This window comes from Triticum aestivum, chromosome 2B, assembly GCF_018294505.1.
Source record: "Triticum aestivum cultivar Chinese Spring chromosome 2B, IWGSC CS RefSeq v2.1, whole genome shotgun sequence".
NCBI classification, from domain to species: Eukaryota; Viridiplantae; Streptophyta; class Magnoliopsida; order Poales; family Poaceae; genus Triticum; species Triticum aestivum.
This window is the reverse complement of record NC_057798.1, coordinates 544,166,559-544,178,965: the sequence shown is the minus strand read 5'-3', so window position 1 is coordinate 544,178,965 and position 12,407 is coordinate 544,166,559.

Below are 12,407 nucleotides of genomic sequence, written 5' to 3'. Positions count from 1 at the left end.
TGGGTGGGAACGGCCACGTCGTGACCGTACCCTGCACCATGCTTCGAGATGAGGGAGGAGTCGCGGGCCGACTCTCCCTAGCCGGCCTCTCTGGAGGTCGCCAGCTTGGAGTCGGCTTGCCTTGGAGTCGCCGTCTGGGGCTCGGCCTCTCTGGAGGTCGCCAGCTTGGAGTCGGCTTTTCCTGGAGTCGCCGTCTGGGGCTCGGCCTCTCTGGAGGTCGCCAGCTTGGAGTCGGCTCCTGAGACTCGGCCTGAGGGGCGAGGCCTGCCCCGATGTTTTGAACGATCCTGGGTCCCGGGTTGGCCTACCCGTGGCCCATTACTCCGACAGTAGTCCCCGAAGCTGGTGAAGCCCCGCAGACACCACCTTGTGGGGCTTCAACAGTTTCGAGCTCCCCGTGCCGACTCCGACACTCGGCTGCCGTCTCTTCTTCTGTCGTAGCCGGGTCTTCTGGAGAGGGGCCGTGGCTAAGAGTGCCACAACGGGAAACCGGGCGACGTGCCTGATACGCTTCACTACTGCCATCGAGGCAGCCCTGTCGCGTGGCGCCACGTGGAGAGGACAGTCTGCCCACCCACGCGTGCGACGGGACGGGCCGTCAGGCGGGGCCTGCCACTACCGCGCCTCGGCATACGAATGGATCCGTTGCGGCCGTGGACGGTTGGTTTCCCCACGTTGTTACTGCACGCAGTAACTTCATGGGGTAGATCGTGGGGCGGCGTGGGGCATCACGCGTAGTTAATCCCACGCCCGCCCCCTCGGCTCCTCAGCCCATAGGGCTATAAATAGGCGGGGGGAAGCGGGGCGGCTCCGCGTGCACACCCCTCTCCCCATTCTCCTGCCTTCTCTTCTTCCTTCGCCGCGAGCAAGAACGCCCCGCACCACGGCGATGAGCTCTTCTTCCGCCGCGGCCCCCGCCACGCGCTCCGGCGTGTGGGACGGCTCGGATGTGGAGGATGAACACATCGAGTTCCTCTGCCAGACACGCCGCCTCCCCAGCGCGGACCTCGTGCGTGCTCGCGCCGCTCCGGAGGGGGAAATCCGGCCGGCACCGGAGGAGGGCGAGCGGGTCGTCTTCCGCTCGCACCTCATGCGCGGCCGCTCGCACCTCATGCGGGGCCTGGGGCTGCCGGCGAGCAGCTTCTTCCGCTCGTTCCTGGAGTTCCACAATCTTCAGCCGCACCACCTCACTCCCAACACTGTGGTGCTGCTTTCCGCCTTCGCCACTCTGTGCGAAGGCTTCCTCGGCGTTCTCCCCACCCTCGAGCTGTGGGGAGAGTTTTTCTCTTCGAAGCTCGGCACGCAAGTCGCCGACGTGCCGGCTCAGTGCGGCGCCTACATCGCGATGCGACGCTCGACAGTCGACAATCCTTTTCCTCCCATCGCGCTGATCAAGTCGGTGAAGATGTGGCAGCGCTCATATTTCTACGTGAAGAACCTCTCCTCCGACGGCGGCTGGGTCAACCTGCCGCCCTACAGCGCTGTCCCCCTGACTGGGAGGCTCCCCAGCTGGTCGCACCGAGTCAAGACGCTGACTCCCACCGGAGCCGCCGCCGTCGCGCGGCTCCGAGTCTTGACGCAGTCGGAGGGCCTCGTCGGGGCCGACTTGCTGGCCGCCTTCGTGGCGCGCCGCGTTCTCCCGCTTCAAGGCCGGCCTCACCTGATCTGTCAGATGAGCGGCCTCCGAGACCCAAGTCGGATGAGCACCAAGGAGATGCCCCGCAAGGAGGTGGAGAACTTGGTGAACCACATCGCGCACTGTGAGTTTGAGGAGGGCTGGCAGTTCGGCAAGGAGCCGTACTCGCGCGACAACCCCCCACCAGTGGTAAGTCGCGTCTCCTTATTGTTTTGTTTTCTTTGCGGCCGACTCCGGCTTCTGACTCTTGTTGATTTCTTCTAAGCTAGAATCCCCTCGTGCAGCCTGCAGCTGGCGCCTCGAGGCAGCCCTGCGAGTACGTCCCCAATCGGGCGGACAGCGACGTCGACGACCCCGACTTGGGGGCGGCGGCGATGGAAGCCGACGCCGAAGGCGGGGGAGACGGAACCGAAGGCGGCTACAGGCCCTCGGCCACCTTCGCCGACTGGCCTGATGACGACGCTGAAGGGGAGGTCGCCCCGCGCCACCAAGGAGGCGCGAAGAGGCGCCACGCCGGGCCGAGTGCGCCTGGCGGCAAACTGAAGAAGCTCAAGGGGGTGGCCGCCGCGACCAAACGGGAGGAGGCGGCCACGAAGGCCAACCGCTTCCGTAGGGAAGTGAGGAAGCCGCCGCTAGTCTCCGCGTAAGTCTTTATGCTCTCTTTGTTTTCCTTCGTGGACTCTTGTCCGAGTCTTCTTTGATTTTCCCTCCGTCCTTCTTCAGGGCCCCTCTCTCCCTTGAGAGAGTCGCCGTCCCCTCTGTCATGGGGTCGGCCGAGACGTCCACCAATACTCGGCGGGTCGACCCCGCCGCCGACCTTCGAGCGGCGACGGAGCGAAACGCGCGGGAGAAGCGCGAGGAGGAGGAGGCCATGCGTCTGGAGAAGGCGCAGGCCGAGAAGGCGGCCGCCAACGCCCAGAAGAAGCTGGAGGACGCCGAAGCCGCCCTTGCGGCAAGATGGTGCACCAAGGAGGCCATGCGTCGCCGATCGGCGATGCTCGTCCCCCCATTGTCATCTGCGCCGCCACCTCCAGAGTTCACGGGGCAGACCGGAGAGGCCGGCACCGAGGATCCCCCCGCAGAGAAGGAGGGTGGCGAGGCTTCGGACACCCTCGTGCCGCCACTGCCGCCTCCGCCGCCGTTTGGGAGGCCGCATGGCAAGCAGCCGGTGGGCCAGTCAGACCCACCGATCACGGACGAGGCCGAGGGATGACTGTTTCTTCAAGTTGTCCCGCCGGCACGCCGCCGTCTCGAGAGGGTGACCTCAGGAGACCGGCGCAGCCAGCTCGTCCACCCTAGACGCCGAGGCCTCGAGCGCCACGCCCACCGGGTGGTTGCGTGGAGGCGGCACCGGGCCGCTGAACCAAGCGCTCTTGGATGTCCAGGCGAAGCTGCGCGCCGAAGGCGACGCCCTTCAGGCCTGCACCAGGGCGCACCTGGCCGCGCGGACATCTGTCCGGGTATGTTTCCTTCTTCTTCTTGACTCTTGTTTTCCTCTGTGGGGGCACGTCAGTGCACCCACTGGGTGTAGTCCCCGAGTTCCGGGCCGGCTACTGAGCAGGCGGTTCGGAACTCCCTCTGGCGAGTTCCATGTACTAACTTTGTTTCTCTTGACTTATTACATGAGTATCATAACCTCCGCGCCGCTGCCTTCAATCGCAGCGTCGAGGAGTTAAACAAGCGGACCGCCGACTTGATGGAAAGCCGGAGTAAGCTCTTTTGCCTTTCTTCGTGGGGGCGCGCTGGCGCACCCGCGGGGTGTAGTCCCTGAGATTCGGGCCGACTGCTGAGCAGTTGGGCCGGATCTTCCCGGCGATCTACTTTGTTGACGACTCACTTGTCTCTTCTTTCACTCTTCAGGCGCCAACGCCGCTCTTCAGGAGTAGCTGGGTGAGGCCAATACCGCCCGGTGTGCCAAGGAGGAGGAGTGCGGCAAGCTTGCCGCGGAGCGCGACCTGCTGGCCGCACAGCTGGCCGAGCAGAAGGAGCTGCTGAAGGCGGCCCGGGACGGGGCGGAGAAGAAAGAGGCCGCCCTCCTGGCCGAGTTCAAGATGGAGCGCTCCGCCTGGACCGACAGGGAGGCGATGCTGACCTCCGGTTACCACGAGATCGAAGATATCGTTGATGGTAAGTTTCTTTGTTTCTTCGGGCTTCCAACTATGTGTTAGGCCAACTTCTGATTTTTTGACTTGCTTCTTTTTTGTCTTGGCAGACTTCTTCCCTGGTCACTCACAGGCAGTCCCTCTGGCCATCGAAGCCGCTCGTGAGGTGCGACGGGCAAACGGTGAGGAGATCGCCACTAATGCCCCCCGAACCATCGACGAGCAGCTCTTGAGCATCGAAGCCCGTCTTCGTCCGGCTCACCGGCTGCTGCGCCGGCTTCAGCGTGCCCCCGCCTAGGTGGTTGCCGCTCTGTGGCCAGATATGCCGGCTTTGCGCACTACCAGCCGGACCGCCGACTGGCTGGCAGTCGCCGCCGGCCGTCTTGAAGCTTGGAAGGGCTCCTCGGCCCGGGCCGTAGCGCGCCGGGCCTTGGAGTGCGTCAAGGCATGGAATCCAGGGCTGGACCTGGACCGTCTGGCCGCGTTCCGGTCAGAAGCCCAGGCCGAGCTGGAGGCCGTGGAGGGCGCCCTCATTGAGCGTGCGGCGGCCATCGCCGAGTACACGGACACCAATGTCTTCATGCCGGAACGGGCTGAAGGCGGCGAGGAAGTGCCGCCAGAGTGGTTCGGAATGAACCCGGAGCATGGCGAGGACTCGGCGGAGGTGATCGACTCCAGCACCGAGGAGGAGGACAAGGCGGAGGACGGAGGCGAGGCGGAGATGCCAGAAGACGGAGCAGGCGGCCAGCTTCAGCCTGACCGCGCCTCCAGCAACGAGCCACGTCGAGGGAAGGAGACTACCGCTGGAGGCGACCAAGCCGAGACCGCCCAGCCGACTGCCCCGGCGCCCGACACCGCCGTCTCCTCCGATACTCCGATCCCAGAAGCCGCCTCCTAGGCTGCCTTTTCCGCCTCTGTTTTATCTGTCTTAGTAATCTTTCGAAGACTTTGTTAAATTCGAACTGTTCCACCCGCAGGGTGTACCTTGAACTTCTATTCGAAGATTTGGCCAAGGGCCTATGTAAATATTTTATCCGCTTTCCGTCATTCCTTGCTTACTGCTCTTTAGGCTTTTCCCTTTGCCGCCTCCCTTTAGTCGCTGCCTTGCCAGTCGGCAGCCGCTCTGCGGACTGTTACTGGGTCAAGTGCTGGCTACTTCGGGAAGGCAAGTACTTGGCCGTTTGGAGTTTCTTTAGCAAGTCGGATAGAAAGCGACAGGCCGACTATTCAAAGGTCGGCCGTCTTTGATAAAGGCTAGGACGGCGAGCCGACTATTCATGAGTCGGCTTTTTGTTTCAGAGATGCTGGAGGCCATCTTACGCTATGTTCGTGCTTTAGGTCCTTAGCCATTTTCTGTGTGGGCGTTCGCTCTTTCTTGCTTCTGCCCGCCTCACAGTCGCTCTGCGAGCTGCGGCTTTGGCAAGAAGCGGATTGGGCGCCGCACACTACTTGTCTGACTGCAGGAGCTCCACATAGCGCAAGGCGTCGAGTCCCCGGGCCGACTAGTCTGGCCCGGTGCCAAGCGGCTTGAAAGTAATGTACTCGAAGGCATAATTCTTATCATACAGATAACAAAAAGGGCAGTCCCCGAGCTCGTCTCGAGGGGCCCGAAGTCTTAGTGCTTTAATACAAAGAGGTAGTGCGATACATACTGCATCAACTGTAAAATCTCCGAAGGAGATTTGCATTCCACGAGCGCTCTGTCTCTTTGCCGGAGTCGTCCCTCTTGCACGCTCGAGGCTTCTGAGCGTCGATCAGATAGTAGGCGTCATTCGCTAGCACCTTGCTGATGATGAAGGGGCCTTCCCAAGGTGCCGACAGCTTGTGCTGGCCGGCTGTCCGCTGGATCAGCCGGAGCACAAGGTCGCCCTCTTGGAAAGATCTTGGCCTGACCTTCCTGTTGTAGTATCGACGCAGACTCTGCTGGTAGATGCTGGACCGGCTGAGAGCCAACAGCCGGCCCTCTTCTAGTAGATCGACGCCGTCTTGACGTGCTTCTTCTGCTTCTTCCTCAGTGTACATGGTGACTCGCGGGGAGTCGAACTCTATGTCCGTTGGGATGACGGCTTCAACACCATAGACGAGGAAGAAGGGTGTGAAGCCGGTTGACTTGTTTGGAGTCGTGCGCAAGCTCCAGAGGACGGCTGGCAGCTCCTCAAGCCAACAGCCAGCAGATCGCTCCAGCGGTACAATGAGTCGAGGCTTGATGCCTGATAAGATGAGGCCGTTTGCTCGCTCCACCTGGCCGTTTGACTGCGGATGGGCAACGGACGCTAAGTCCAGTCGGATGCCCTGCGTCGCGCAGAAACGGGCCAGCGCGCCTTTGGCGAAATTCGTGCCATTGTCAGTGATGATGCTGTGCGAGATGCCGTACCGAGTTGTGATGTCAGCGATGAAGGTTACCGCAGTCGGCCCATTCAACTTCTTGATGGGTTTCACCTCCACCCACTTGGTGAACTTGTCCACTGCGACAAGTAGGTGGGTCAAGCCACCACGTGCCGTCTTGAATGGTCCCACCATGTCCAGGCCCCAGACTGCAAAGGGCCAGGCAATGGGGATAGTCTTGAGTGCGGAGGCTGGCTGGAGTGGCTTTGCACGGAAAATCTGGCACCCTTTGCACTTTTGGACTAACTCTTTGGCCTCTTCCAGGGCGGTCAGCCAGAAGAAACCATGCAGGAAGGCTTTGGCGACGAGTGCCCTGGAGGCCGCGTGGTGACCGCACTCGCCTTCATGGATGTCTCTGAGGATTGCTTGGCCTTGTTCGACGCAGCGTTGGAAGACGCCGGTAACGCTGCGCTTGACCAACTCTTTGTTGACTATGGTGTAGGCTGCTGCTCGACGTTGCACTTGCCGAGCCAAGATTTCATCAGTTGGCAGCTCTCTGTTTACTAAGAACCTGAGGATGGGCTGGGCCCATGAAGGTGCTGCTATTTCTTCAACTGCCACTAGTGCGACTTGGATAAGGGCGGCCGGGCTGGGAGGCGGTGGGTTGGAGTCCGCAGCCGTTTGCTGTTTTGACAAAGTCCCGGGGCCGACTCGAGCAGTCCCCGGGCCGAGCTCTGAAGTCCCCGGGCCGGGCTCTGAAGTCCCGGAGCCGGCTTTGACTGTGCATCTCTTGGAGTCGGATCCGTTTTCTTCAGGCGGAGCCGGCACAAAGATTGAATCTGATTCTGGTGACGGCTTGATGGAAGGCTTAAGGAGGCGCCGAAGGGCGACACCAGATGGTATTGCTTGGCGGGTGGAGCCGATTCGTGCCAAGGCGTCTGCTTGGTCGTTGTCGTTCCTTGGCACGTGGAGGAACTCGCACCCCTCGAAGTATCCGCTGAGTTGCTGGACGAGGAAATGGTAGCTCGCCATATTTGCGTCTTTGGCGTCCCAATCGCCGGATGATTGCTAGACCACCAAGTCAGAGTCGCCATAACATAGGATCCGGCGTATGCCGAGTTCTTTGGCAAGCCGGAGCCCGTGAATGAGCGCCTCGTACTCGGCCACGTTGTTGGAGGCGGCGAAGTGGATCTGCAGCGCGTATCTGAGCTTGTCGCCCTTGGGGGAAGTGAGGATGACGCCGGCTGCCAGGCCGGTGCGCATCTTGGAGCCGTCGAAGTGCATCCGCCAATGGGTAGAGTCTGGTGCTGGCGGCAGATACTGGGTCTCGGCCCAGTCGATGAGGAAGTCAGCCAGTGCTTGCGACTTGATGGCGGTGCGGGGCTCGTAGTAGATGGTGTAGGGAGCCAGATCTATGGCCCACTTGGCCACTCGGCCTGAAGCGTCGTGGCTTCCGATGATCTCAGCCAGGGGAGCGGTGCAAACCACAGTGATTGGATGCTCTTGAAAGTAAGGCTTCAGCTTCTTGGCGGCGAAATGCACGCCGTAGCACATCTTCTGATAATGGGGGTAGTTCTGCTTGGAGGCTAACAGTACCTCGCTCAAGTAATATACCGGTCTCTGGACAGGTAGCGCCTTGCCCTCCTCCTTGCGCTCGACTACAATGACTGTGCTGACTACTCGGCTGGTGGCGGCGATGTATAGGAGCATGGGCTCTTTGGGAGTCGGAGCCGCCAGCACCGGAGGAGTAGTCAACATCTTCTTTAACTGGAGAAAAGCCTCGTCCGCCTTGGGAGTCCACTCAAAGAAGGTTGTCTTCTTCATGAGCTGATACAAGCCTTTTCGCCCAGCCGACTGATGAATCGGCTGATGGACGCCAAACAGCCGGTGAACTTCTGCACATCTAACAGTTGTCTGGGCGCTTCCATCCTCTCGATGGCCTTGATCTTCACAGGATTGCACTCTATGCCGCGTTCGGAGACCAGGAAACCGAGGAGCTGGCCAGCTGGTACTCCAAAAACGCACTTCTCTGGGTTGAGCTTGATCTGGAATCGGCGCAGATTCTCAAAGGTCTCCTTGAGGTCCTCCAGCAGGGTTCCGCGCTTCTCCGTCTTCACCACCACATCGTCCACGTAAACGTGGGCATTTCTGCCGAGTTGCTTCAGGAGGCACTTCTGCATGCAACACTGAAAGGTGGCGCCGGCGTTTCTCAAGCCGAACGTCATGGTCAGGTAGCAGAAGGCTCCGAACGGCGTGATGAAGGCGGTCTTCAGTCTGTCGGCCGGGTTCAGCTTGATCTGGTGATATCCGGAATATGCATCTAGGAAACTCAACAGCTCGCATCTGGCTGTGGAGTCTATCACTTGATCGATTCTTGGCAAGGCGAATGGGTCCTTAGGGCAGGCTTTGTTGAGGCTCGTGTAATCGATACACATCCGCCATTGCTTATTTTTCTTCAACACCAGCACTGGGTTTGCCAGCCACTCCGGAAAGAACACTTCCATGATGAAGCCGGCTGCCAGGAGCCGGGCTATTTCTTCTCCAACAACTCTTCTTTTCTCTTCTAACTGGCGGCGCAAGGGCTGCCTGACGGGCTTCACATCAGATCGGACGTGCAATTTGTGCTCGGCGAATTTCGTCGGTACACCAGGCATGTCTTTGGGGGACCATGCGAAGATGTCTCGATTCTCACGGAGGAAATCGACGAGCTCGCCTTCCTATTTGCTGTCTAGGTTCGCACCTATGACAGCGTGCCTCGCCGGGTGCTCCGGGTCCAAAGGTATCTTCTTTGTCTCTTTAGCCGGCTTGAACGAGCCCTCAACTTCTGATTCCTTGGGGTTGGGCGACATTTCTGGCTGCTTGCCGGCCATCGCCACAACCCAATCAAGGAGCCGCCTCTCAGCTGCGATCACCAGGGACTCGGCCAGCCGACTACTCTCGGCTGCGCAGGCGGACGACTTCTTGTAGTTGCCGGACACAGTGAGGATCCCCTTGGAACTCGGCATCTTCATCTTGAGGTAGGCGTAGTGGGGGATCGCCATGAACTTGGCCAAGGCGGGTCGGCCAAGCAATGCATGATACGGCTTTCCAGGTCCACCACCTCAAACCAAACTGGCTCTCGGCGGAAATGGTCCTTGTCTCCAAAGAGGACATCTATCAGGATCTTGCCGATTGGTGAGCAGGAAAGGCCACGGACGATTCCGTGGAACACAGTCCGGCAGCTTTGAAGCTGTCTCTGCTTGATTCCCAATTTCTCCATCGTATCCTTGTACAGGATGTTGATGCTGCTGCCTCCATCTATCAGTACTCGCGAGAAGCGAGCGGCCCGCCTATCCGTGGCGAGTGTGGCGCCTAAGACCAAGGCATAAGAGCCTGGACTCGGCATCACCTCTGGGTGATCAGCTCTGCTCCAACTGATAGGCGTTTTACACCAATGCATGAACTCCGGAGTACTTGATGCGACCGCATTTACTTCTTGCTGCTGTTGGCGCCTGCTGCGCCGGTCATCTGCTACACTGGTGAACACCACATAGGCTCCGTGCTCATCCGGGAACTCGTCTTGTATGGCACCGACTAGCCTGGCCGCTGACTGCTGAGGCGGCGGAGGACGCGGCGGCCCAGCAGGCGGAGGAGGAAGGAGGCCGTCTCCCTTGGCGATTCTGGTGAGCCAGTGGCACTTCCGAGTGGTGTGATTGGACGGCTTTGCGCCGCTGTTGAACTTGCAGGGGCCATCGAGAGTCTGCTCGTAAGAGAAAGCCGGAAACCAGTTGGACTTGCCGCCCTTCTGCCGCTTCGCCGGAGGCTGCCCCTGAGGCTGTTGGTCTTCAACCATTGCGACCTGCCGACTGCTGGAAGTCAGCTGCGGGGCCTTGCGTTTGTGATCACTCTGTTGCTGTCTCCGGCTGGTGTCTCCGGCCGGAGTTCTGGGAGCTTGAGGGGCTACTTTGCCAGTCGCACTAACTTGGATCTCTGTCTTCATTAAGGAGTCGGCCGTTGCATATTTGTCTGCAATGACCAGCAACTCGTCGAGGGTCTCCGGCTCGTCGCAGAGGAGCTTGTGCTTGAGGAGGGTGCCTTCTCTGCACCCGGCAGTAAAGTACTCGATCACCTGCACGTCGTGCACGCCCTCGCAGGAGTTCCGTAGTTCGCCCCAGCGCGTGAGGTAGTCGCGAGTAGACTCGTCAGGGCCTTGCACACACAAGGAGAGCTGGCGCGGCTTGGGGGGTCGCTTGTACGTGCTGGTGAAGTTGCGAACGAAAGCCTCGGTGAAGTCGACCCAACTATTGATGCTGCGGGGCTTCAGACTGTTCAGCCATGTCCGGGCCGTGCCCTGGAGCATGAGCGGAACGTACTTTACGGTGACTCGCTTGTTGCCGTTTGCTATGTTGACGGCTGTGGAGTAGTCGATTAGCCAGTCTTCGGGCTTCACGGAGCCAGTGTACTTGGGTGTGTCTCGGGGGAGCGTAAACCCTTTGAGGAAAGGCTCGTCTTGGATGCGGGGCCCAAAGCAAGGCGGGCCCAGCTCATCTTCTTCTTCTAGCGCCAGGGATCGGTGGAGTCGGCCGATCCGGTGGCGGGCGTCATTCTCTCCGACTCCCTCTCAGCGGCCAAGGCGGTCACCGAGAGTCGGGTGCTCAACGGGCGGCGGGGAGACTCGCCTTTCCCTGCGAGGAGGGGGAGGTAGGTAGTCGTCCCGCCGTTCCACCGCTCTAGGGCGGCCGTCTTGGTCGCGCTCGATGGTGATGTGAGTCCGATTGCGACTGATAGCCGGCTCTTTGTCTCTCCTCCCGTGGACTTCGCCAGTCGGTGTCCTGGACGTCGCGCCTTGATCTCGATGGGGATGCGGGTCGTCATGGAGTGGCTGCGGCGCACTAGTGCGGCCGCCGGCCGCGTTCTGTGTAGCAGCCGCGTCGAGGAGCTGCTGGACTCGCTCCGTCATCATGCGGCGCTCTTTGCCTTCGAAGTTGTTGAGCTCTTCTGCCGCCGCCTGGGCGGCACGGATATTCTCTGCGGGCGTGGAATATACAGGGTGATCAGCCTCGAGGAGGTTGGCGATTGTCGCGCCGCGCTGTCGGACCGCGCCTAGGCGGCTAGGCCCGGTTGGAGTCGGCGAGCCGCCTACGGCGCGATCCATCTCGCGCTGGTAGGCTTCCGACAAGCGCCTCATGCTTGACAGCTTCTTCGCGCCTTCGACGAGCTGAAGGCGGATCGCCTCCAGCGTCTCGGCGTCGGCGTCTTCCGGAATTAGCGCTGCAAGGTCTCGCAGGGCCGCGTCAAGCGGGTCGTGCACTCCTTAGCCGGAGTGCTCGCCGTGCTCGAGGACGAGGACCTCCGTGACGATGCTTCTGCTGCTCCCCTCGCAAGGGAGCGACTCGTCGAAGATCACCATGTTGGAGGGGAACGTGTCAAGCGACACGCTGTCGGAGTCGACCAACATCGGGTCAGTGGAGCCTACGGACTCCAAGTCGACGGCAGGCTCGCCGGTGACGTGGAGGTGGTCGAGGAGGCCCGCGAGGAGGCTTTCGGGGCCGCCCGTGCCCGCGTCGTATGCGGGCCTGTCGGAGATGCTAACCTCGCCAAGAAGGTCAGCGAGGCAGCTCGCCGCGCAGGCGATCTCAGCGCCGTGCAGCGCGTCGGCACAGACGCCATCCGGCGTGCCGGGCTGGCTGTGCTCGCCAGGGAGGAACAGGGTTCCTGTCCAGAGCAAATCTCCGGACGACGGTGCACCTCGCCCCATGGTGGGCGCCAAATGTCGGGGGTTGGGTGCGACATATGCCAAAGGATGGCTTATCATGGTGGGAGCGAGTAGAACGTCGCCGGTGCCTGGAAACGGGATGAGGCGAAGACATGCACGCCGGCGGAACTTACCCAGCTTCAGGGCTCTCCTTGGAGATAACACCCCTACTGCTGCTCTGCGGGATCTCCGCATGATCACTAAGGCAAAGTGACTACAAAGGTGCTCCTGGAGCTGTATCTAGAGGCAGGTGAGAGCAAGGCTAGCTCCCTTCTCCCTCTACTATCTGATCTATCTCTCTCTGGGTCCGAACCCTTTGCATGGGTGCCCCGGGGGGTTTATATAGGCCTACCCCCCGGGGGTACAATGGTAATCCGGCTGGCGCGGGTCCCAGCTATCTGTCTCTTAGGCCACCGCTCTCCCTGCCGGCATCTGGGGCCCGCCGTCTAGCAGGCCCCGCGGACAGGTGTGGCTCTATAGCAACACCCCCGATGACGCAAGCTTGGTCATCGGAGCGTGGCGACAGTGCCGCCGTCTATCAGGTGGTCACTGTCGCCATTCCCCATCCTATCTGGTTAATGGCTCATGGGGCCCTGGGGAGGAGCCGGCC